We start from the raw sequence: 11,550 nt of genomic DNA on the forward strand, positions 1-11,550 counted from the left end.
AAAATATATATCCTTTACACTCCAAATCCCTTTAACAATTCTAATGAAGATATCAAAAAGGGCTGTTGCAGTTGAAATAAAATAGGAATCTGAAAAGGAAATGTAGTTTCTGAACCATTTATTTAATAGTTTAGACAATTATACAGCAGTGACATATCTTGTGTTAAATCTCCCAATGATCATGCCATGTAAAATGTCGTTGCTGCAGTGTCTATATTAATTCTCTCACATCCTGATTTTCCATTTGATTCTATCAATCGGGGTTTTATATTTACTGAACTGGAGAGTTTGTCTTGCATATGTGGTTCAGTTCATGATTGTCCGGAAACTGGAATCTCAGACTTTTGTGTCTGGTGTATTTTCATAAATGAACTTTATAGTGATTGTTTGTCATTAATGTATTTTGCTGACCTGGATTCTTAAAGAATCCTGACTGTGCTCTGTCCTCATCACTGTATCTCTCTCTTTTGTGCCCATTTCCATCCCACTCACAGCCGACTACGACTACAAGAGTGACCACCCCTCCAACAACACACACGTAAGTGATGTCACTTGCTCTTCTCCAAGTGTGTGGCTCAATACTAGCATACTGCTCATCCATTTGTTTCTGTTGTACTCAGATAAGAGGACTAACAATTTAAAATACAAGATTGGCTCATTCACACTCTTCTTGCTCCACAAACTGAAAGTGAATAATATTTTGCCATCTTGCTGGATTTCACTGTTTCTTCCTGTTCCTAATCGCAGAACTATGGATGATGAATCTTCAGCTTCAGGAGAAGAAGAGCCTTTAACTTCAACCACTACAAGACCAACAGTAAGGAGAAATAGTCAATCTTTACACTGTCTATCCTTACTCCTTAACTTCTTTACACCTTCTTAATGAACTTGAGCAGCGTGTGACACTCATGTTGTTAGTTGGATCCCATTCATGTTGTTGAATTCCTTTCCTGTATCTCTGCCCTATTCCCCTTTGGTTTGCATGTAATAAATACCTCCTTGATCTCAGATGTAGTTCTGGAAAGTTTGAAAACCACCGATATTATTCCATTGGCTACTGAATCCTGATATATGTTTTAAAAATGTACATCCTTTAAACTCCAATTCCTTTCTGCCAACTCTAATGAAGATATCAAAAGGGGCTGTTGCACTTGAAATAAAACAGGAATCATAAAGTGAAATGTAGTCTCTAATCCATTTATGTTGGTGTTCAGACATGATATAGTAGTAAAATGCCTTTTGTTAAATCTCCCAATGATCATGCCATATAACATGTCGTTGCTGCAGTGTCTATAATAATTCTCTCACATCCCGATTTGCATTTGATTCTATAAATCAGGGTTTTCTATTCACTGAACTGGAGATTTTGTCTTGCGTATGTGGTTCAGTTCATTCTTGTCTGGGAACTTGGAATCTCAGCCAGTTTGCCTACTTTTAAGTCTGGTGTATTTTAACGAATACATTTTAAGTGATATTCATCATTAATCTACTTTGCTAACCTGGCTTCTTATTCAAGCCTGACCCCGTTCTGTCCTCATCACTGAATCTCTCTCTTTTGTGCCCATTTTCATCCCTCTCACAGCCGACTAAGACTACAAGAGTGACAACCTCTCCAACAACACACACGTAAGTGATGACACTTGCTCTTCTCAAAGGTGTAGTTAAATACTAGCACACTGCTCATCCATTTGTTTCTGTTGTACTCGGATAAGAGGACTAAGAATTAAAAATACAAGACTGGCTCACACTATTTTTGCTCCACAAACTGAATGTGAATAACATTTTGCCATGTTGCTTGATTTCACTGTTTCTTCCTGTTCCTAAACACAGAACTATAGATGATGAATCTTCAGCTTCAGGAGAAGAAGAGCTTTTGACTTCAACCACTACAAGACCAACAGTAAGGAGAGCTTTTCAATCCTTGCGCTTTGTATCCTTACTCCTGCATGTCTTACTGAACTGGTATAGTGTGTGACACTCACATTCTGTTTGTTGGATCCCATTTGTGTTGTTTACTTTCCTGTGTCTCTGCCCTTTTGCCCTTGTGTTTGCATGCAATGCCTTCTTGAGCTCAGATGTAGGTCTGGGAAGTTTGAAAACTGCTGTTCAACTCCAATGGCCACACACTCACGTTCTGTGTTTCTAAAAATATATATCCTTTACACTACAAATCCCTTTACTAACTCTAATGAAGGTGTCAAAAAGAGCTGTTGCACTTAAAATAAAATAGGAATCTAAAAGGGAAATGTAGTTTCTGAACCATATATGTTAGAATTTAAACATTATACATCAGTGGCATATCTTGTGTTAAAGGTCCCAACGATCTTGTCATTTAAGCTGTCACTGGTGCAGTCTCTATATTAATTCTCTCAGATGTCAACTCTGCACTCGATTCTACAAATCTGGGTTTTCTAGTTATTCACTTGGAGAGCTTGTCTTGCACATGTTTTTCTGTTCATGACTGATTCAAATTACATTCCACTGCATATGAACTTTTCATTTATCTCGATGTAGTTAAGCAGCTGGGAAGATTACATCTGGTGTTCCTCAGGGCTCAATTTCTGGCCAACTATGTATGCGATTTCAGGTGTCCACTTGGTCACAATGAAAGCAATTTGGGTTGTTTTTATATTTTAACACGTGATATCAGAATACAGTATATAACGACATTCTATTTTGAAGCTCACTCTAAAATACACTGTTTGCACCAATGCTATAAATCCAGAGGAATTTCAATTTCATTTTAATTAGACTGAGGCCATGTTATGTAGCTGTTCCCGTCAATTAAGTTAAATAATCCTGCTTTCTATCAATTAGCAGCAGTGATGTAGATATTCGACTCAAAGGATTTCTAGGTTTTTCTCCAAGCATGGATGGACTTGAAATTCACATTAAGAATCATTTATAAGTCTTCAATTTCACTTCTCAGTAGTTTGGCTGGGCAGAATCCTATGCCGTGTGTTTCAGGAACATGAAAGTGTTTTTTGCAGTTGCTTTGTAAACCTTTTTAGTTATAATGCTCTAAAGTAAATGCAAGATTCTCTAAATCTCAAGTTAAAAATTTATTAGATCTCAGTTCTCAATATCTTGTTCCAACAATGTTACACGCAAGAAAATGCATGACTCCAATTCTGGAGATTATGCACCTGCAAATTTCATGTTTCAAATGCATTTTTAAACCTATATGCTAAGAACGCTGATTGTGGCATAGCTCCCTTGAACCTTGGCGAAGAGTTATGGATTCATTCCCAACTGAAAGAACGATCATTAAATTCTTGCCACATGATGTATTTCCACTGTTCTCCTACACTGCATGGGAGACATGGCCCATTCCTACTGTAACAGCAATTATTGCAGTCCAAACCCAAAAGAATTTGGAAGCTCGACTTTTAAGTCTAGCCTAAATTCTCAAATTTTCACAAGTAACTTTTCAGTGGCATTCCACGTACAATATTTTGCTGACTTGGCTTCACATTCAATCCTGACCCTGCTCTGTCCTCATCACTGAATCTCTCTCTTTTGTGCCCATTTCCATCCCACTCACAGCCGACTACGACTACAAGAGTGACCACCTCTCCAACAACACACACGTAAGTGATGTCACTTGCTCTTCTCCAAGTGTGTGGCTCAATACTAGTACACTGCTCATCCATTTGTTTCTGTTGTACTCAGATAAGAGGACTAACAATTTAAAATACAAGATTGGCTCATTCACACTCTACTTGCTCCACAAACTGAATGTGAATAACATATTGCCATCTTGCTGGATTTCACTGTTTCTTCCTTTTCCTTATCGCAGAACTATGGATGATGAATCTTCAGCTTCAGGAGAAGAAGAGCCTTTAACTTCGACCACTACACGACCAACAGTAAGGAGAAATAGTCAATCTTTACACTGTCTATCCTTACTCCATAACTTCTTTACTCATTCTTACTGAACTTGAGCAGCGTGTGACACTCATGTTGTTAGTTGGATCCCATTCATGTTGTTGAATTCCTTTCCTGTGTCTCTGCCATTTTCCCCTTGGGTTTGCATGCAATAAATACCTCCTTGATCTCAGATGTAGGTCTGGGAGGGTTGAAAACCACCGATATTATTCCATTGCCCTGATATATGTTTTAAAATGTATATCCTTTAAAATCCAATGCCTTTCTGCCAACTCTAATGAAGATATCAAAAGGGGCTGTTGCACTTGAAATAAAACAGGAATCATAAAGTGAAATGCAGTCTCTAAACCATTTATATTGGTGTTCAGACATGATATAGTAGTAAAATGCCTTTTGTTAAATCTCCCAATGATCTTGTCATGTAAGATGTCGTTGCTGCAGTGTCTATATTAATTCTCTCACATCCTGATTTTGCATTTGATTCTATAAATCAGGGTTTTCTATTCACTGAACTGGAGATCTTATCTTGCGTATGTGGTTCAGTTCATTACTGTCCGGAAGTTGGAATCTCAGCCATTTTGTCTACTTTTAAGTCTGGTGTATTTTAACAAATACATTTTAGTGATATTCGTCATTAATGTATTTTGCTGACCTGGCTTCTTATTAAAGCCTGACCCCGTTCTGTCCTCATCACTCAATCTCTCTCTTTTGTGCCCATTTCCATCCCTCTCACAGCCGACTACGACTACAAGAGTGACCACCCCTCCAACAACACAAACGTAAGTGATGTCACTTGCTCTTCTCCAAGTGTGTGGCTCAATACTAGCATACTGCTCATCCATTTGTTTCTGTTGTACTCAGATAAGAGGACTAACAATTTAAAATACAAGATTGGCTCATTCACACTCTTCTTGCTCCACAAACTGAAAGTGAATAATATTTTGCCATCTTGCTGGATTTCACTTTTCTTCCTGTTCCTAATCGCAGAACTATGGATGATGAATCTTCAGCTTCAGGAGAAGAAGAGCCTTTAACTTCAACCACTACAAGACCAACAGTAAGGAGAAATAGTCAATCTTTACACTGTCTATCCTTACTCCTTAACTTCTTTACACCTTCTTAATGAACTTGAGCAGCGTGTGACACTCATGTTGTTAGTTGGATCCCATTCATGTTGTTGAATTCCTTTCCTGTATCTCTGCCCTATTCCCCTTGGGTTTGCATGTAATAAATACCTCCTTGATCTCAGATGTAGTTCTGGAAAGTTTGAAAACCACCGATATTATTCCATTGGCTACTGACTCCTGATATATGTTTTAAAAATGTACATCCTTTAAACTCCAATTCCTTTCTGCCAACTCTAATGAAGATATCAAAAGGGGCTGTTGCACTTGAAATAAAACAGGAATCATAAAGTGAAATGTAGTCTCTAATCCATTTATGTTGGTGTTCAGACATGATATAGTAGTAAAATGTCTTTTGTTAAATCTCCCAATGATCATGCCATATAACATGTTGTTGCTGCAGTGTCTATATTAATTCTCTCACATCTCGATTTGCATTTGATTCTATAAATCAGGGTTTTCTATTCACTGAACTGGAGATTTTGTCTTGCGTATGTGGTTCAGTTCATTCTTGTCCGGGAACTTGGAATCTCAGCCAGTTTGTCTACTTTTAAGTCTGGTGTATTTTAACAAATACATTTTAGTGATATTCATCATTAATGTATTTTGCTGACCTGGCTTCTTATTAAAGCCTGACCCCGTTCTGTCCTCATCACTCAATCTCTCTCTTTTGTGCTCATTTCCATCCCTCTCACAGACAACTACGACTACAAGAGTGACCACCTCTCCAACAACACACACGTAAGTGATGTCACTTGCTCATCTCCAAGTGTGTGGCTCAATACTAGCACACTGCTCATCCATTTGTTTCTGTTGTACTCAGATAAGAGGACTAAGAATTTAAAATACAAAATTGGCTCATTCACGCTCTACTTGCTCCACAAACTGAATGTGAATAACATTTTGCCATGTTGCTAGATTTCACTGTTTCTTCCTGTTCCTTATCGCAGAACTATGGATGATGAATCTTCAGCTTCAGGAGAAGAAGAGCTTTTTACTTCAACCACTACAAGATCAATAGTAAGGAGAGCTTTTCAATCCTTCCTCTTTGTATCCTTACTCCTGCATGTCTTACTGAACTGGTATAGTGTGTGACACTCACATTCTGTTTGTTGGATCCCATTCATGTTGTTAACTTTCTTGTGTCTCTGCCCTTTCGCCCTTGTGTTTCCATGCTATGCCTTCTTGAGCTCAGATGTAGGTCTGGGAAGGTTGAAAACTGCTGTTCAACTCCAATGGCCACACACTCACGTTCTGTGTTTCTAAAAATATATATGCTTTACACTCCAAATTCCTTTGACAATTCTAATGAAGATATCAAAAAGGGCTGTTGCAGTTGAAATAAAATAGGAATCTGAAAAGGAAATGTAGTTTCTGAACCATTTATTTAATAGTTTAGACAATTATACAGCAGTGACATATCTTGTGTTAAATCTCCCAATGATCATGCCATGTAAAATGTCTTTGCTGCAGTGTCTATATTAATTCTCTCACATCCTGATTTTCCATTTGATTCTATCAATCAGGGTTTTATATTTACTGAACTGGAGAGTTTGTCTTGCATATGTGGTTCAGTTCATGATTGTCCGGAAACTGGAATCTCAGACTTTTGTCTACTTTTATGTCTGGTGTATTTTCATAAATGAACTTAATAGTGATTGTTTGTCATTGATGTATTTTGCTGACCTGGATTCTTAAAGAATCCTGACTGTGCTCTGTCCTCATCACTGTATCTCTCTCTTTTGTGCCCATTTCCATCCCTCTCACAGCCGACTACGACTACAAGAGTGACCACCCCTCCAACAACACAAACGTAAGTGATGTCACTTGCTCTTCTCCAAGTGTGTGGCTCAATACTAGCATACTGCTCATCCATTTGTTTCTGTTGTACTCAGATAAGAGGACTAACAATTTAAAATACAAGATTGGCTCATTCACACTCTTCTTGCTCCACAAACTGAAAGTGAATAATATTTTGCCATCTTGCTGGATTTCACTGTTTCTTCCTGTTCCTAATCGCAGAACTATGGATGATGAATCTTCAGCTTCAGGAGAAGAAGAGCCTTTAACTTCAACCACTACAAGACCAACAGTAAGGAGAAATAGTCAATCTTTACACTGTCTATCCTTACTCCTTAACTTCTTTACACCTTCTTAATGAACTTGAGCAGCGTGTGACACTCATGTTGTTAGTTGGATCCCATTCATGTTGTTGAATTCCTTTCCTGTATCTCTGCCCTATTCCCCTTGGGTTTGCATGTAATAAATACCTCCTTGATCTCAGATGTAGTTCTGGAAAGTTTGAAAACCACCGATATTATTCCATTGGCTACTGACTCCTGATATATGTTTTAAAAATGTACATCCTTTAAACTCCAATTCCTTTCTGCCAACTCTAATGAAGATATCAAAAGGGGCTGTTGCACTTGAAATAAAACAGGAATCATAAAGTGAAATGTAGTCTCTAATCCATTTATGTTGGTGTTCAGACATGATATAGTAGTAAAATGTCTTTTGTTAAATCTCCCAATGATCATGCCATATAACATGTTGTTGCTGCAGTGTCTATATTAATTCTCTCACATCTCGATTTGCATTTGATTCTATAAATCAGGGTTTTCTATTCACTGAACTGGAGATTTTGTCTTGCGTATGTGGTTCAGTTCATTCTTGTCCGGGAACTTGGAATCTCAGCCAGTTTGTCTACTTTTAAGTCTGGTGTATTTTAACAAATACATTTTAGTGATATTCATCATTAATGTATTTTGCTGACCTGGCTTCTTATTAAAGCCTGACCCCGTTCTGTCCTCATCACTCAATCTCTCTCTTTTGTGCTCATTTCCATCCCTCTCACAGACAACTACGACTACAAGAGTGACCACCTCTCCAACAACACACACGTAAGTGATGTCACTTGCTCATCTCCAAGTGTGTGGCTCAATACTAGCACACTGCTCATCCATTTGTTTCTGTTGTACTCAGATAAGAGGACTAAGAATTTAAAATACAAGATTGGCTCATTCACGTTCTACTTGCTCCACAAACTGAATGTGAATAACATTTTGCCATGTTGCTAGATTTCACTGTTTCTTCCTGTTCCTTATCGCAGAACTATGGATGATGAATCTTCAGCTTCAGGAGAAGAAGAGCTTTTTACTTCAACCACTACAAGATCAATAGTAAGGAGAGCTTTTCAATCCTTCCTCTTTGTATCCTTACTCCTGCATGTCTTACTGAACTGGTATAGTGTGTGACACTCACATTCTGTTTGTTGGATCCCATTCATGTTGTTAACTTTCTTGTGTCTCTGCCCTTTCGCCCTTGTGTTTCCATGCTATGCCTTCTTGAGCTCAGATGTAGGTCTGGGAAGGTTGAAAACTGCTGTTCAACTCCAATGGCCACACACTCACGTTCTGTGTTTCTAAAAATATATATCCTTTACACTCCAAATTCCTTTGACAATTCTAATGAAGATATCAAAAAGGGCTGTTGCAGTTGAAATAAAATAGGAATCTGAAAAGGAAATGTAGTTTCTGAACCATTTATTTAATAGTTTAGACAATTATACAGCAGTGACATATCTTGTGTTAAATCTCCCAATGATCATGCCATGTAAAATGTCTTTGCTGCAGTGTCTATATTAATTCTCTCACATCCTGATTTTCCATTTGATTCTATCAATCAGGGTTTTATATTTACTGAACTGGAGAGTTTGTCTTGCATATGTGGTTCAGTTCATGATTGTCCGGAAACTGGAATCTCAGACTTTTGTCTACTTTTATGTCTGGTGTATTTTCATAAATGAACTTAATAGTGATTGTTTGTCATTGATGTATTTTGCTGACCTGGATTCTTAAAGAATCCTGACTGTGCTCTGTCCTCATCACTGTATCTCTCTCTTTTGTGCCCATTTCCATCCCTCTCACAGCCGACTACGACTACAAGAGTGACCACCCCTCCAACAACACAAACGTAAGTGATGTCACTTGCTCTTCTCCAAGTGTGTGGCTCAATACTAGCATACTGCTCATCCATTTGTTTCTGTTGTACTCAGATAAGAGGACTAACAATTTAAAATACAAGATTGGCTCATTCACACTCTTCTTGCTCCACAAACTGAAAGTGAATAATATTTTGCCATCTTGCTGGATTTCACTGTTTCTTCCTGTTCCTAATCGCAGAACTATGGATGATGAATCTTCAGCTTCAGGAGAAGAAGAGCCTTTAACTTCAACCACTACAAGACCAACAGTAAGGAGAAATAGTCAATCTTTACACTGTCTATCCTTACTCCTTAACTTCTTTACACCTTCTTAATGAACTTGAGCAGCGTGTGACACTCATGTTGTTAGTTGGATCCCATTCATGTTGTTGAATTCCTTTCCTGTATCTCTGCCCTATTCCCCTTGGGTTTGCATGTAATAAATACCTCCTTGATCTCAGATGTAGTTCTGGAAAGTTTGAAAACCACCGATATTATTCCATTGGCTACTGACTCCTGATATATGTTTTAAAAATGTACATCCTTTAAACTCCAATTCCTTTCTGCCAACTCTAATGAAGATATCAAAAGGGGCTGTTGCACTTGAAATAAAACAGGAATCATAAAGTGAAATGTAGTCTCTAATCCATTTATGTTGGTGTTCAGACATGATATAGTAGTAAAATGTCTTTTGTTAAATCTCCCAATGATCATGCCATATAACATGTTGTTGCTGCAGTGTCTATATTAATTCTCTCACATCTCGATTTGCATTTGATTCTATAAATCAGGGTTTTCTATTCACTGAACTGGAGATTTTGTCTTGCGTATGTGGTTCAGTTCATTCTTGTCCGGGAACTTGGAATCACAGCCAGTTTGTCTACTTTTAAGTCTGGTGTATTTTAACAAATACATTTTAGTGATATTCATCATTAATGTATTTTGCTGACCTGGCTTCTTATTAAAGCCTGACCCCGTTCTGTCCTCATCACTCAATCTCTCTCTTTTGTGCTCATTTCCATCCCTCTCACAGACAACTACGACTACAAGAGTGACCACCTCTCCAACAACACACACGTAAGTGATGTCACTTGCTCATCTCCAAGTGTGTGGCTCAATACTAGCACACTGCTCATCCATTTGTTTCTGTTGTACTCAGATAAGAGGACTAAGAATTTAAAATACAAGATTGGCTCATTCACGCTCTACTTGCTCCACAAACTGAATGTGAATAACATTTTGCCATGTTGCTAGATTTCACTGTTTCTTCCTGTTCCTTATCGCAGAACTATGGATGATGAATCTTCAGCTTCAGGAGAAGAAGAGCTTTTTACTTCAACCACTACAAGATCAATAGTAAGGAGAGCTTTTCAATCCTTCCTCTTTGTATCCTTACTCCTGCATGTCTTACTGAACTGGTATAGTGTGTGACACTCACATTCTGTTTGTTGGATCCCATTCATGTTGTTAACTTTCTTGTGTCTCTGCCCTTTCGCCCTTGTGTTTCCATGCTATGCCTTCTTGAGCTCAGATGTAGGTCTGGGAAGGTTGAAAACTGCTGTTCAACTCCAATGGCCACACACTCACGTTCTGTGTTTCTAAAAATATATATGCTTTACACTCCAAATTCCTTTGACAATTCTAATGAAGATATCAAAAAGGGCTGTTGCAGTTGAAATAAAATAGGAATCTGAAAAGGAAATGTAGTTTCTGAACCATTTATTTAATAGTTTAGACAATTATACAGCAGTGACATATCTTGTGTTAAATCTCCCAATGATCATGCCATGTAAAATGTCTTTGCTGCAGTGTCTATATTAATTCTCTCACATCCTGATTTTCCATTTGATTCTATCAATCAGGGTTTTATATTTACTGAACTGGAGAGTTTGTCTTGCATATGTGGTTCAGTTCATGATTGTCCGGAAACTGGAATCTCAGACTTTTGTCTACTTTTATGTCTGGTGTATTTTCATAAATGAACTTAATAGTGATTGTTTGTCATTGATGTATTTTGCTGACCTGGATTCTTAAAGAATCCTGACTGTGCTCTGTCCTCATCACTGTATCTCTCTCTTTTGTGCCCATTTCCATCCCTCTCACAGACAACTACGACTACAAGAGTGACCACCCCTCCAACAACACACACGTAAGTGATGTCACTTGCTCTTCTCCAAGTGTGTGGCTCAATACTAGCATACTGCTCATCCATTTGTTTCTGTTGTACTCAGATAAGAGGACTAACAATTTAAAATACAAGATTGGCTCATTCACACTCTTCTTGCTCCACAAACTGAAAGTGAATAATATTTTGCCATCTTGCTGGATTTCACTGTTTCTTCCTGTTCCTAATCGCAGAACTATGGATGATGAATCTTCAGCGTCAGGAGAAGAAGAGCCTTTAACTTCAACCACTACAAGACCAACAGTAAGGAGAAATAGTCAATCTTTACACTGTCTATCCTTACTCCTTAACTTCTTTACACCTTCTTAATGAACTTGAGCAGCGTGTGACACTCATGTTGTTAGTTGGATCCCATTCATGTTGTTGAATTC

The 11,550-nt window shown here is 38.0% G+C and overlaps 2 long non-coding RNA genes across 3 annotated transcripts; both read left to right on the forward strand.

The window, feature by feature from the left end:
• Positions 1 to 509: 509 nt before the first annotated feature.
• Positions 510 to 1,921, forward strand: LOC138239445 (uncharacterized). Of its 2 annotated transcripts, XR_011189918.1 has the most exons (4): positions 510 to 538; positions 748 to 817; positions 1,583 to 1,626; positions 1,831 to 1,921. It is a non-coding gene; the product is annotated as an uncharacterized lncRNA (long non-coding RNA). The 2 variants fall into 2 exon arrangements; XR_011189917.1 differs by lacking the exon at positions 510 to 538 and having other exon boundaries at positions 655 to 817.
• Positions 1,922 to 10,250: 8,329 nt separating this feature from the next.
• LOC138239444 (uncharacterized) lies at positions 10,251 to 11,493 on the forward strand. The gene is made up of 3 exons (XR_011189916.1): positions 10,251 to 10,350; positions 11,100 to 11,143; positions 11,353 to 11,493. It is a non-coding gene; the product is annotated as an uncharacterized lncRNA (long non-coding RNA).
• Positions 11,494 to 11,550: the final 57 nt, after the last annotated feature.

The sequence above is a fragment of the Lepisosteus oculatus genome, chromosome 6, assembly GCF_040954835.1.
Source record: "Lepisosteus oculatus isolate fLepOcu1 chromosome 6, fLepOcu1.hap2, whole genome shotgun sequence".
Classification (NCBI taxonomy): domain Eukaryota; kingdom Metazoa; phylum Chordata; class Actinopteri; order Semionotiformes; family Lepisosteidae; genus Lepisosteus; species Lepisosteus oculatus.